This window comes from Cryptomeria japonica, chromosome 3 (assembly GCF_030272615.1).
Source record: "Cryptomeria japonica chromosome 3, Sugi_1.0, whole genome shotgun sequence".
NCBI lineage: Eukaryota > Viridiplantae > Streptophyta > Pinopsida > Cupressales > Cupressaceae > Cryptomeria > Cryptomeria japonica.
The window spans coordinates 249,499,500-249,514,096 of record NC_081407.1 but is presented as its reverse complement, the minus strand read 5'-3'; positions in this window follow the sequence as shown (position 1 = coordinate 249,514,096).

The window sequence follows — 14,597 nt, the reverse complement described above, 5'->3', positions numbered from 1 at the left end:
AGGTATATGCGAGATTAAGCAGAGGTATACACGAAGACATCATTTAAAGGTGAAGCTAGTTTTTTTTTGTAGAAGCATATCAGCATTACACCGGTACTGAATCCAACATATGAAGATGCTATTTTGTGCAGTACATTCTCATTGGATTTAACCATCCATCTGTAGTCAATGTGACTCCCATTTGTGTTTGAGTAGTGAGCTCTAGGCTGTTGGCCTTTCTGCATGTGCAGACACCTCTTGTACAGTTACTATCTGCAGTAGTATCATCTGACTGTGGATAAGGTTTCCCACTGTGGTTTTTCCCCTTATAGGGTTTCCACATACAAATAATTGTGTCATGTGATGTGGTTGACTTTGTGCTTATATTCTTACCAGTACAGCATTTCCTATTAACATTGTTTACTGGGACAATTAACTGTCTTACCGGTATTAAGCAATAAGTTGGTTAATAAGATTTTGGTTTGAATTTATTGGACAACTGATTCACCCCCCCCCTCTCAGTTGTCCCTGGGACCTACGCATAACCACCAATGAGTTCAAAGGCCATGAACTAGATCCTGCCATTAAACATGCCAGTGAGGAATTCTTAGCTGATAGTGAAAAGGGGAAAAGACTTGTGAAGTGGATTTAGTTAGAAAACATGCAAGTCAAGCATATCATCATATGAAATCAAAGACATAACTCCAAAACACATGAAAGCATGAATAAGATGCATATACCTCACAAAACCTTATACCTCTCCCTCGGATTGTGCTTGATGAAGTGAAGGCACCCCTTGGTGATGCTCCACTTGATGTGCTCCTATTGCTTGCTTGATGTGGATGGCTCTCCAATGTTGTGCACAGCTGAAATGGATTTGGAAGATGATAAGGATGAGATGATCAAGTGTGGATGAGATATGATTTGAACATGATAAGGTTGCTAAGATGATTTCCTGGGCTCAAAAGGACAACATAAGATTACTAAACTTGGAGATGAAAAATGAAGGGATGGCATCCTCAATTGATAGGAAGAGGAGAGGAAACATGGATGGCTAGGATGGATTCAAGATGAAGGGCTAGGATTTCTTGTGAGCTCCCACAAGGCCCAAGAGAGGGTGTGGAGACCAAGAGATATTCCTTAAAGGTATTTCTTGTCTCCACACTCCTCAAGGTACATTGGGAAGACTTCCCAAGCTACCTTGAGAAGAGCAAAGTGCATTGGGAAGACTTCACAATGTGCCTTGAGAGGAGCAAGGGATGTGACATTCCTTGAAGAATGGGGAGGAGGAATTTAAAATTCTCCAAAAAGGGATAGTCATGGGGATTGGAGGAATAAGAAGGAATTAAAAATTCCTTGGGAGAGGAGATGCCTAGAGGATTGTGAGATTTTGAAGATCTCACATTCACCTAGGAAAGGAGCATTAAAAGCTAGTGGTTGGATGGAAGGGACAAGGAGTTGACTTCGTGGCTAATCATGATGATTAGCCATTAGCAACTCATTAGGAGGGAGATTAGAGAAAATGTTAGGTGGGATTAAGATTTGTAGGAGGATTTGACTAGGAGAGAGAATGAGTGCAGAGAATAAAAAATTAGAAGAATAAGGTTAAGTGAGTTTAGGGAGTTTCTAGAAGACTTTATTAGGTTAATGATGAATTAAGAAGATGGTTTGTAGGAACCATGTGGGTTAACTAATTAATTGAAATTAATTAGCCAAGAGGAAGATTTGCGAGGATTAAATAAATAAGTCACATACTATAGTGACAATATTAATTATATTTAATTAATATTGAGGAAAATTTGAATTAACATAATTAATTAATTAATTATGTGAGGAATTTAAAGTAATTAAACATAATTACTTTTAGGTGTCTAAATTTTGCCCCTTTGAAGTGAGGTGTAATGACGAGTTGATTCAAAGAATAATCTTGTTTGATTCGATTGATAAGGTCTAGATTCAGTCTGATTTCAGGAAGGAGTCATCATGTATAAGACATGATCAGAGTGTCTGGTTTCAGGAAGGATACATCCTCTATAAGACATGATTGATCATAATGTCTAGTTTCAGGAAAGATTCATCCTGTATAAGACATGATCAGATCACAACGTCTGGTTTCAGGAAGGATTCATCCTGTATAAGACATGATTGGATCACAATGTCTAGTTTTAGGAAGGATTCATCCTGTATAAGACATGATCAGATCACAACGTCTGGTTTCAGGAAGGATACATCCTGTATAAGGCATGATTGATCACAACATCTGGTTTTAGGAAGGATTCATCCTGTATAAGACATGATTGATCATAGCATCTAGTTTCAGGAAGGATTCATCCAGTATAAGACATGATTGATCACAACGTCTAGTTTCAGGAAGGATTCATCTTGTATAAGACATGATCAGATCACCTAGTTTGAGGAAGAATACATCCTTTATAAGACATGATCAGAATCAGAATTAATTATATGAGGAATTAAAAATAACTAAGATAATTATTTTTAAGTGTCTACATTTTGACGATGTGTAGAAGATAGAAGAAGAAAAGGATGCCCCAACGTAAAGCATGGGAGGTGTATGCCCCCTCAAGAATTTTTTCAAAAAAAGGATGAAAAATTATTGAAAAAAGAGGAAGAAGGATCAGGGTGGAAGGGATAAATGAGGAAGAAATATGAAGTAGTTGTGAAGAATTTGGAAAGAAGAATAGGAGAGGCGAGACTGCAGGGGAAGATGGGCCCTCACGGGGGCCCATATACGCCACAACGGACCCAATGAGGGGTCATTGTATTATGACAAACATATTTTCCTCTTTATATATATATGTATATATGATTCGATTGGTGATAGATGATGTGTAGCATTTATTGTGATGGATTATTTTTGTTTGTCTTATGATGTCATATATGGATGCAATCATGGATGTGCTATGCTGACCTATTTTGTGATGCAAAGTGGATGCTTATGTATGTATGTTTATGATGTGTTGCTGACATAGTTTTTGGATGCAGGATGAGTGTTTTTTATGCTTTATGTATAAATACACATGTGTGAATGATTTATGATGCAGTCTAAATGTAATGCTATATAGATGAGTGTATCTTTTATTGATGCAATCTTATATGGTAAATATTTTGTGGAAAAAATGTCTGTCTAAGAAATGCACTCTACATGATGTGAATGAGTTAATAAAAAGAGGGAATATGCCAATAATAACACAATGATCTTAGATAGAAGAATATGGAATAGATGGGAAGTGGGGGGAATTGAGAACTCCATGGGATTATTGAGTTTAGGATTTGATGGAATCATGGTGAGATTTTGTGCACAACAAATGTTGAGAGCCAACCTAGTTTGATGTTGCCCTGAGTGGCTTGCACCACTGATTATAGAAATCAGGATGCCATGAGAAACCTAGGGTGTGGACTGACTCTGTAGACAAACAGGAATTTCTTGCACACAACAATGAAAGTGTTAAGAAACACTAATACAAAGTTGTGGGTTCATGCAAGGAAACCCTCAAACACACCGATACCCCTTGTACATGAGAAGGTAAGTGTTGATAAACACTAGTACCAAGTTGCCGGTTTATACAAGAGGGATCCAAAACATGCTATATTATGAAATATGCCCTAGTATGCGCCTATCATAATGTACCTGGATATGGAAGAACCCAGGTAGTCGTAAATAGTGGCAGTCGTAGGGCAAAAGATGCAAGTCTATATGAAAAGATCTAACAAAATCTAACAAGTCACTTCCTTGCGACCAAATAATACCTGTTGCCAAGAGTGGAACTAGGATGAAGGATTAGGTTGCCAGGTGAGGGAAGGAGTCATCCCTAGGGCAAAGTGGGCTTTTGGATTAGGCAAGCGATTTAATGGTTTTGGAGAGTGACTTGTGGACTTGGGATTGTTTCTCAAGACTTCTTGAATCTTACACAGAGGCATAAAAGCTTAGTTTTAATGGGACATTCCTTGTTCATGACTCATGCAAAGACTCATCATCATACACATGTTTTATTGGGAGGTGGAAAATAAGGAATGTTGTGCATGGATGGGCTGGATGGTAGATGATTTGTAGTATCGACATGATAGACAGTGGATCTGGTTATTTACCTTGGCTCCTGCACAGAGGTTTTCACCAAGGTACTTGTCCATAGCGCCACCAAGTGGTTTTCACTAATGGACGAATTGTTTTTCTTTCTTTTTATGATTTTTTAATTTTTTTGTGTCATAAGATGCCTATTTGCTAGGTTTTCACCAAAGTGATGATTTTTTCAGGATCTTTTTCTTATTTTTTTATTTTTACTTTTTATTTTTTTCTTGATTTTTTTGACAATTTAAGACTTTTTGAGGACTAAGCATAAAATCTTTTGAGGTGCATGATATTCCTTAGATCATCCAAAGGATCGCCTTCAGGAGTAGCCAACTGATAAGCTCCTGATCCATATTTTGCTGTGATTACATATGGTCCAAGCCAATTAGGCTCAAACTTGTCTTTCTTTTCTCTTTCTTGTAGATTTTTCTAATTCTCCATGAGGACAAGATCACCAACTTGGAATTCCCGGGTTCTGACTTTTTTGTGATAACTGATATGCAAGCGGTTCTGATATACCCGAAGAAGGTTCAAGGCCTTGAGGCGCCTTTCATCTAACAATTCTAGCTCTTGTAAGCGGACAATTTTGTATTCTTCCTCTAGTAGGATGTCTTGTAGTGATACCCTTAGAGAGGGGATCTCAATCTCAAGGGGAAGGATGGCTTCAAAGCCAAAGACTAGGGAATAAGGGGTGGCGCCTATGGGGGTGTGGATGTGTCATGCCCAAAAATTAGGGCAAAAATGGAATGATTTTTTTCTTTTTTAAATGACTAGTTAATTAACAAAGTTCGCTATCACGACATGTGTTAACATGTTGGCCATAACAAAGATCGAACTAACTCTGATACTAACTAAGTATCGAAACTTAATTAAAATTCATTTGCGGAAAACTAAATGTTTTAATTTATTTTCTCATCGCATATAGTCATTAGTTTAATTTATTAAACTAATTTAAATGGTAGACGTAGATAAAAAATTGATCTCCAATAAAGCCATATTGTCTAAATTTCATTTTAAATCATTAATTAATTTAATGGATTAAAGTGTCAAATTAATTTCTTAAAGACCTTATCCAATGAGGATAATTATCTTTCCAAAGTCAAATTTAGTTTACAAGGAATTAATTTTCCCCTTCTATTCAATTAAGGCTTCACAAATAGTTAATCTAAATATAATTAATTGGAAATTTAAAAAAAAAAAAACATCTCCTTTTAAAAAAAATAAATTTCTACAACCTTAAAAATAACTTTCATGAAAACCCTAATTTAATTCATAATATATATTTACTTCTTTGGCACCTTTTTTTTTTTCAAAACCCCATAAACTTGTTTAATTTTCCCCTCTACCCTAGCTCTAACTGAGCTAGGGTTTCCTTCCCTTTTAGTTTTATTTTATTTTTTATTTTACCCCATTACCACGCAGGGCGGCCATGGCGGCCGACGGGTTGAGCGAACACAGGAGGAGGCGGGAGGTGGAAGTCGGCGCAGCCGAAGACTCCATTGTGCAGGGCACAGTGGGCTCGGCCGCCGGCCACTGTGTATTACATAGTGCGCACAATCGCCGGCCACTGTGCAGTGCACAGTGAGCTCGGCCCGCCGGCCATTGTGCAATACACAGTGGACTCGACCGCCGACCACTGTGCCATGCACAGTGAGCACGGTCGCCGGCCACTATGCATTGCACAGTGAGCTCGGCCCCCTGCCGAACCCTCTGCTATTTCAATTTTTATAAATTAAATTTTTTTTTGTTTAAATTTTTTTTTTTTTTAAATATATATATATATATATATATATATAATTGTTATTATGTATATTTATAAATATTGATAGAAGTTTATTTATATTTTCTATGATAAAAATGTATAATGTCTTTTTCTTTTTTTTTGGGGTCCATTTGCTTTGAGAATATAAGATTTAGATGGAATTTATATATTTTTAACACTCTGATTTTTTTCTTACTGTATATTATCAAAGGCATAAATATGATATTGCTGGAGTCTAAGGTAAATAAATATAAAAAGAAAACAACAAAGTAAATAGCTATAGATCTATTTCCCGCAATAAAATAACCATAGATATCAATAAATTTAATAGCAACTTAACAATCTAAAGTTTAATAATCTCAAGTTAAGGGATTAGAAGAGAGGAATGCTTTAGATTTTATTCCTAAAATTAATTGTGAAATTTCACTTCTTGCAACTAATATTTACTAGGGTTCATAAAACTTAGATCTTACAATAGGAAAAATAAACTGCAATATACACCTTTAAAACAACATGCATACATTCATTAAAATGTTAACAATACATACTACTCATATTTTTCTGCAAGTAGAATGAAGGTAAAATTAATTAAAAACTGATTTTTCCATATTACAAAAAAAAAACTATTGCATGCAAATCAAAGCAACCCCTTTTTTTAAAAATAGAAAATAGAAACATATCTAGCTTTTTACAACTCTATCGATATTCTGCAAAATTACAAGATGTTTCTTTATTTAACTACAATATTAAATCTCATGTCTAATTTCAAAATTAGAACTTGCCTCTCATTCAACGAATGAGGGTATATTTCACCTATCAAATTTAAACTAATAACTGCAAATGAATTTAAGTTTCATCAACAATAATCTTCTGCAACTTTTCACTGTTCCTATCCTTTTCTCCTGACATCCCTGCATAATAAATCACAATATGACCATGGAGTGCTCACCTCCTAGCCTAGGCTAATTGGTAGCCACCCCCGAGCTTGGAGAACCAAGCCCTAGACGGGTAACAAACATGCAAACACATAGAAGGCATACATACACACACAGATTTTCAGACACACTCCCAACTTGGCTTCACAACACCACACTTTGGTGATGACCTTTTTAAGGGTGGTAGTGGACCAATACCCTGAGGAGAACTGCAAGTATGGAAAAACAAGTAGCCACCTCATGGCACAATAAATACATCAAAAATCTCAACCCCTTATTCCTTATGCCCCCCAAAGGCATTCTAGCCTTATATCCCTCCTTATGACCCCCATTGCACAAACAGGCCATGCAGCAAGGGTCACACAAAGATCCCTTGTGATCGCTCTCAAACGAGAGTCTCTCACTCAAGGGTTGTCATTGCTACCACCCACAAGATCCTCCTCTCTCCCAAGAGTAAGAGGTCTTGAGAAAACTCCGAAAATACAACAAAACATAATGCAAAAATTCCAAATGAAATTCTAAAAACAAGACATTCAAGAACACAGATTTCTTACACCAATCATACTCTCAAACACATACAAGAAAATAGACATTTTAAAGAATAATCAAACCAACCTTAATCTGCCCAATGGTAGTATAATATTTGAGGAAGAGCCGCCCAATCCACGGATCTTCTTCTTCTACCCTTAGTCAAATTTTCTATTCCAAACTATTCTTTTCTTTTCAAAAATTCTCTTGTCTCCAAAAATGGAGAGTGGGTGATTACCCTCCAAATTTTCCAATTCTTGCTTAAGAAGCTCATTCTCTGAGTTCTCACAAGTTTCTAAAAACCAAAAAGGAAAGTAAAGCAGAATGCAAAAAGACTCTCATTCGAATAGGAAAAATCTCAATTAGATTTAAACTTCTAATTTTCAATTTTCGCACAACTCAAAAAAGTCAATTTTTAAAGCGTCAAAAAGGTCACTTAAAAGTAGAAACTTGCCTAAAATTACCCCTAACCCCTAGGTATACCTTATGGGCTTTAGGAAACCCTATTAAACTATCCCTAGGTGTTCATTTAACCCATTTTAAACCCCTCTGAAGTTTATTTTCGGGTCAACATATGTTGACCACTCCAAAGATTTCTTTCCCAAGGTATTTATGACAACACGTTATATTATTTAAGAAAAAAAACTATAGTTAAACACTTTCCCACCAGGAGACAAAAATAAAACATTTAAACTTAAATCCACACGTGTCAAGTGACACAAATAAAACACTTTTACAAAATAAAACATGAAATCGTCTCTTGTGGGTTTTACACATTAAATTTAAATAACACTTAACACTCATGCAGCGTATACTGTTACGAATAAAAATACAACACAAACGGGGTGTTGTCTCTCCAAATAGACAACCCCTGGCTTACAAACATACATAAGTCTAGGTTTGGTTCTCCGTAATTTTCCATGGTCACATGGTAAATTTCCTGCGCATCTCAATTTACACATTAGTACTTTCAAATATCCACATATAATATAATTCAAAGGAATAACAATACACATCATCACTTGCATACAATTTTCATTTGCACAGATTAAATACATCTTTGATCAAGTAATTTCACATAAGCAATTTCATCCCAATTCACATAAACTTAACCATACATCATAGTTCTATTATCATAGTAAAGTCCTGCAAATTTAATAACGACATCTATCATTGCAATATCATCCTATCTAACAATCATGTAGTGTTCTATCTCATAAAGCATATAAGTAACTCATCAAAACATAGCAATGTTATTCAAATCCTGAAATTATATAAGTTCTAAGTCTCAAAATGCATCAAAATAAAGTATCCATAATAGTCTAAATATAAAATCCACTGAATGTCAGACTGAGTCGAGGTGAGGCCTCATAGGATGGAGGCGCGGTAGGCTCACAAAGTGGGATGGAGTTGGAGGTGCCAATCGCGGCCAGCTTCATTGACTGTCTTTTTGAGGATTTTGATTAAGGTTTTATTAGAAGCCTCAGCTTGGCCGTTGCCTTGGGGATAATATGGGGTGGAGAAGCCATGTTAGATATTGAATTTTTGCAAAGTTCTTTGACATCCTGGTTTTTAAATTGTTTGCCATTATCTATGATAATAACTTTTGGAATGCCATATCAGCATATTAGGTAATTCAGGATGAATTTGGATATCTGCTAACGAGTGGTAAAAGTAAGAGGGATAGCCTCTACCCACTTGGTGAAATACTCGGTGGTGGTTATAATGAACTTATGTCTGTTGGAGGATGAAGGGTGGATTTTCCCAATGAGATCGAGCCCCCACCGTGAGAAGGGCTAGGGTGTAATAAATGGCTGCAAATCTTGTGATGGTGCATGAATCTTGTCACCATGTTGCTGGCAAGGGATGCATTTTTTCACATAGTTGTGTAGACACCCAAAAATGGTCAACGCTTGCGAAGTCATACTTTAACATTTGCGCATTGCCTCATTTTAGGTTTTTGCATTGCATTAACATTTCTCCTATGTCACGCACTTGGTCTTTATCATTTGCAAACATTGAGTCATTCTTCTACATTCTTCAATCATCTCGTCTTCGAATTTGGTCTTGTCGACAACATTATCCAGTCATGATTTTGATCAATTTTACTCTGTCGCATCAATGTGCGTATTCATTTGTCATCATTTTGGACATCGTTAATCCTAATTAGGGTTTAGTCCTCTTATCAATCTTGTCGATTTATCATCAATCCTTTAATCTTGTCATTTTACGATCGATTTGTCATCGACCGCTGTCATGTTCGATCTTGTCATCTTGCAATCCATTTTGTTGTCGATTCTTGTCCTCTTGTCGATTTTGTCATTTTGCAACCGATTTGTCATCATTTCACTATCAATCATTATCTGTCTCAATTGTGTCAATTTGGATCAAATCATGTCAATTGGCGTATTTCTCAATCAAATCATTTATCGCATTGGTCATTTATCAAAATCAAGTCATGACATTAATTATCTTCAATCAAAACCTAATTGTCATTTTCGCATTTCTAATTCGTCTTCTAGGGTTTTATGATTTAGTCATTTAACCTAATTTGCCATTTCTTCCTCCAGGATTACTAAATTATTTATTAATCCTAAGTCTTCTCATTACAATTAAATCTCTATTTAATTGGCTAATTATTCCTCTTTGTGAATTGATTAATAAATGAAAAATTATTAATTGATTCACTAAATCCTAATTTCTAATTTCTTTCAATTTCTAATTCCTAATTTGTCATCAATTTCAATTTTTCTAATTTTTCAAATTTCTAATTTCAAATTCCTCCTATTTCATCTCCTAATTCTATGGGAATGACATTTCAATTTGTCATAAATTGTCATAATTGACAATCAATCAATTTTGACATAGAATGTGTCATAATTTGTCATCAAATTGTCAATCAATCAAATTGTGCATGGAAAGTGCATAATTTGTCATATTTTGTCATATTGATTTGCAATTTCCATTTGAATTGCATCATGCCAATCTTGTCATTTATCCAATTTCTCTATAAATTGGATGTTTTTTTCAATCAAATGCCTTCGAATCCTTGACCCCTTCGAAGCTTCATTTTTTTCGAATTTCTACCGAACCTTCGTTTCTAGTACTCTTGAGCCTTCTTGCTTTCAATTGTGTGAGCACTTGTAGGTGAGACCCACAAATCTATTGAAGAGGAAAGAACAACAATGGAGCCGCATGGAAGGAGTATTCAATCTTGAATCTGGTTTGCATAATGTTTTCTTTTGAATGCTTCATTTTCATACCTCTATTGAATGTGCTTTAGAATTAGGTTCATTGCAATGAGTATTTCTTTGATTATGTCATAATGTCTTATGTTTTGATTTGATCTACTTATGTTTTGATGAATCCTAATTTCTACGCTACATTAATTGGTGAACCCGACGTGAATACTAACCTTCTAACCATCTTACTGTGTTTTGGAGTGCTTCTAAGCTGATTTGCAAGTCAAAAAACTCAAAAACAGGGCCGTGCAGGGTATTCTGGACACTTCTGCGCCTGTGTTGAAGAGTCTTGCACCTGTGTCAAGACATTCTGCGCTTGTGTTTGACAACTTGCGCCTGTGTCATGACTTCTGCGCCTGTGTAAAGTCCAGATCAGAGGGTAAAAAAATGCAGTTTCTTTGAAATTTTTGATGTTTTTGCATTCTGTTTTCTGTGTTTTGGATTTTGGTACTGATTATTTGTGTAGGATCTTGGCTTACGCATGACAAAGACTAAAAATCAAATTACTAACGTGTGTTATGCAGATTCGATGGTCAAAGACTACAAATCAAACTTCTGACATGTGTTTTGCAGGTTGCCTTGGAGAAACAACCAAATTGTGTGTTTGAGTTTTCTAATTAGACACTTAGTGATTTTTTTAAATAGGTTGGAAATGAACCCTTGTTTGCTTTGTTTTCTAAGTATGACATTGGAGTAGGAGAGTATGCTCTCATCCTTTATAGGGTGATCAGAAATCCAGATCTTCAATACCATGCTTGTCTTGTTGATTGTTTGTCTCCATTAGAGGGCCTGCCTTCCCGACCACTTTGCTTTAGCAAGCAAGTGATAATCGTGAGAAGGGAATGACACAAAGTGAGTACGGCTAGAATTCCTGGGCATTCTAACTCACTATAAACAAATACCTGATGAGCGAAAGCTTTGAAGGAAGTGTTACGTGGGAATTGTAGTTACTTGGGAAGTGATGCCCCTTGAAACTCTTTCTCATATCAACATCTAAGTAGGGCCTCTTGGTCTAAATCGTGCTTGCGCGACTACATTTGTTTGGTATCTTGATGGGCTTAATGTCTCAATCATGCTTGCATGACATCAAGGAGTAATGCTTAACAGAAATCCTTACTACATACCTTGTTTTTAGAGGCCAAAAACCCTTCTAGTTGCTTGAGAAGGACAAGTTCGGATACTTGGAAGAGATACTAAGTTCGCCATGGGGAGATTTCCATGGGGACTGATGCTTGGCTGCCCTGAGAAGTGAGTGCCGTGGAGGGGAGACCGTGGGGTCAAGCATCTATGTATTCTCCTTGAATCCCATAATGAGTCTACCTCTCAAGTACCTAATGTCTTTGCCTACCATAAGGAATGTGGAAATGAGCATGATTGTCTTGAGTCTAAGTTATAACATCTTGTATTCTTTGATTGTCAAAAGTTGAATGTTATCCCATTTCAAAAGCAAAACACATTGATCAAAACAAGATTAAACACAAAAGACATTCATCCAACAAACATTCAACAAGATTCAAAGATCATACTTCAAGCATGGTTGTCCAACATTGGTCAAAAACTTGTTTCAACTCTTATGTCACTTGCATTTAGGTTCATCCTAGTTTGCATTTTGCAAGTTCATTATCAAGTATCAAAGTTAGGATTCACCTAAGTCATACTTCTTTTGCATATCAATAAAAGTCATCCATTTACATGAGTCCTCTAGTATAAGAGCAATATCATTTCATAATTAAACCTTAGGTTTCATCTTAGGTTGACATTGTCATACATTTGCATTTGCATATTCCAAGTCTCTTCATTAAGCCTAAGTCTTTATCATATCATATTAAGATCATTTGCATATTAATTATCCTTTTGCATATAGTATCAAACCTATGTCTTGTCATACTTGAGCAATCCAAATCTTTGGTAAACCCTAAGTCATTGTTGGGAAGTCTAGACATTATCAATCTTTTGTCCTTTTGTCATCAATATCATTTCGTCAAACCTAGCTTAGTATCCAAGTATATAGGGGAGACATTGTCATCTTGTCCTTTGTCCATTAAGTCCTTTTGTCCTTTGAGGTCTAGACATCATTTCAATTTCCTAAGGGTCTCTTTTTAGATTTGCATTTCAAAAGTTTGTCAAAATCTTCAAAACAACCAAAAACATAGATTGCATGCTCGTCTATCTAGTTTGCATTTAGTTGCATATCATACATTATCCTTGAAAAAAATAAAAATTGCATTTGCATAAGTGACATGCCTGTTGAGACAAGATCAAGATCTAAGAAGATGAGTGAACCAATGTATCAGATGAGTGAACCAATGTATCAATCCATGGATAACATAGTAAATTCGCAGTTTCAAACTAGTCAAACAGTGCAAGTTGAAGGTTCATTAAACACATCTCTACCACCATATGGAATGGTTCAACTTGGACCACCTCCATTATATGAACCAGTATTTGTACCCATGAAACCAGGACATGGGAGTGTTCCACCAACTCCAAGAGGAAGTGCACCTTTCAATTGGAATCAGTCCAGCTTGCAACAGGAAATACAAACATTGTATGAAGAACCAACTCTATCTCAAGGATGTCATTTAAATCAAGGCATTCACCAAGAAACAAATCCAAATATTTTACTAGATTCTTCATCAGATTTCGATGTCTCTGATGATGTTGTTATGTACCTTAAGGATCCAAAGTTGACAAAAAAGATGGATAAATTCTTGAATAAGCTCTTTAAGAGGTTCCCGCAAAAATATCTTGACATGATGAGTAATATGACCTCCTTAAGTAAGCAAATTAATGTGCAAAAATGACAAGGTGGTGAGTTGTTAGGTTTCTCTCTGCATCCAAATGAAGAACATGTGCAACAACAAACCCAACCTACCTTGATGAGTAAACGTGCTTCAAAGGCATTGACAGTGACTATTCCTCAAAAGTCCACATTCAAAATAATAAACAATCCATTGTTTAATGCAACACCTTTAACACCAGATCAAATGAAGGCCACACAAATGTTGATGACAGGTGTCCCTCAACAAGAAGTGATTCCTCGAATACCAAAAAGTGGACCCAAATCTAAGATGCAAGAAAGCTTTACGATTGGAATGTCTGATCTTACAAATGTTCAAATTGCCTTTCCTTCATGCCAAAGCATTAATCCCTTGCCAAAATCCCCCATGCATATTCAAAGTCCAACTCCATGTCAAAAGGATAATTTAGAACATGAAGAAACGTGTCTTAGAACAGATCAAGATCAAGATCCTGAAACCTTATCATCCCATCCAATTGTTGACCAGGACTCCATGTTCCTAGACACTCACAATGATTCCCCTATTCTTGTCCATCCTATCCAAAGTCCTATTGACACTCCATTCCCTGAGCAAGATCAAGATATCCCAGTCCATCCAATCCCAAATGATGCCCTTCCATTTCATGAACACGATGTCCTTTCAAATCCCATTGACATTCCACTTCCTAAGAAAGATCAAGATATCCCTTCCATCCTTTCTGATGATCCCATTGAAAGTCAAGAGCAAAGCATCTTTAAAGAGGAATCCAATGATCTTCCTCCTTGTCAAGATCAAATTATTCCTTCAGATCCTCCACAAGATCCACTTGTTCCTCCATCTCCATGTCCTAATCCTCCGTGTCCACCCCAAGATCCCATTTCTTTTGAGGATCCCATTATTTCTCCCATTCCATCTCTTGAAGAGCCTGTCATTGAACCATGTCTACTACACAATCCTAGTCCCCCTCATGATCCTGATACCCCTCATGATTCTAACGTGTCAGTGCAAGATGTTCATGAACCCCCTACATGCATAATGGGTTCTTCCACTTTGGTGCAATCCGATCCACTTCAAGATCTCATTGTTTCTCTCATATCATATCCACCTCATAATGGACTTGCGTCTTCTTCCGAAAGAAAAGAGTATCCTATTAGTCAAAATATTGATAAAGGAAAAGGGGTAGACCTTCATAAGAAAGAATCCCTTCATGTCAAAGAAAATATTAAGGGTCATGGCCTCAATAAAATCACTCAAGGCATTGGTATCCCTTCAAAGTCAAAATCC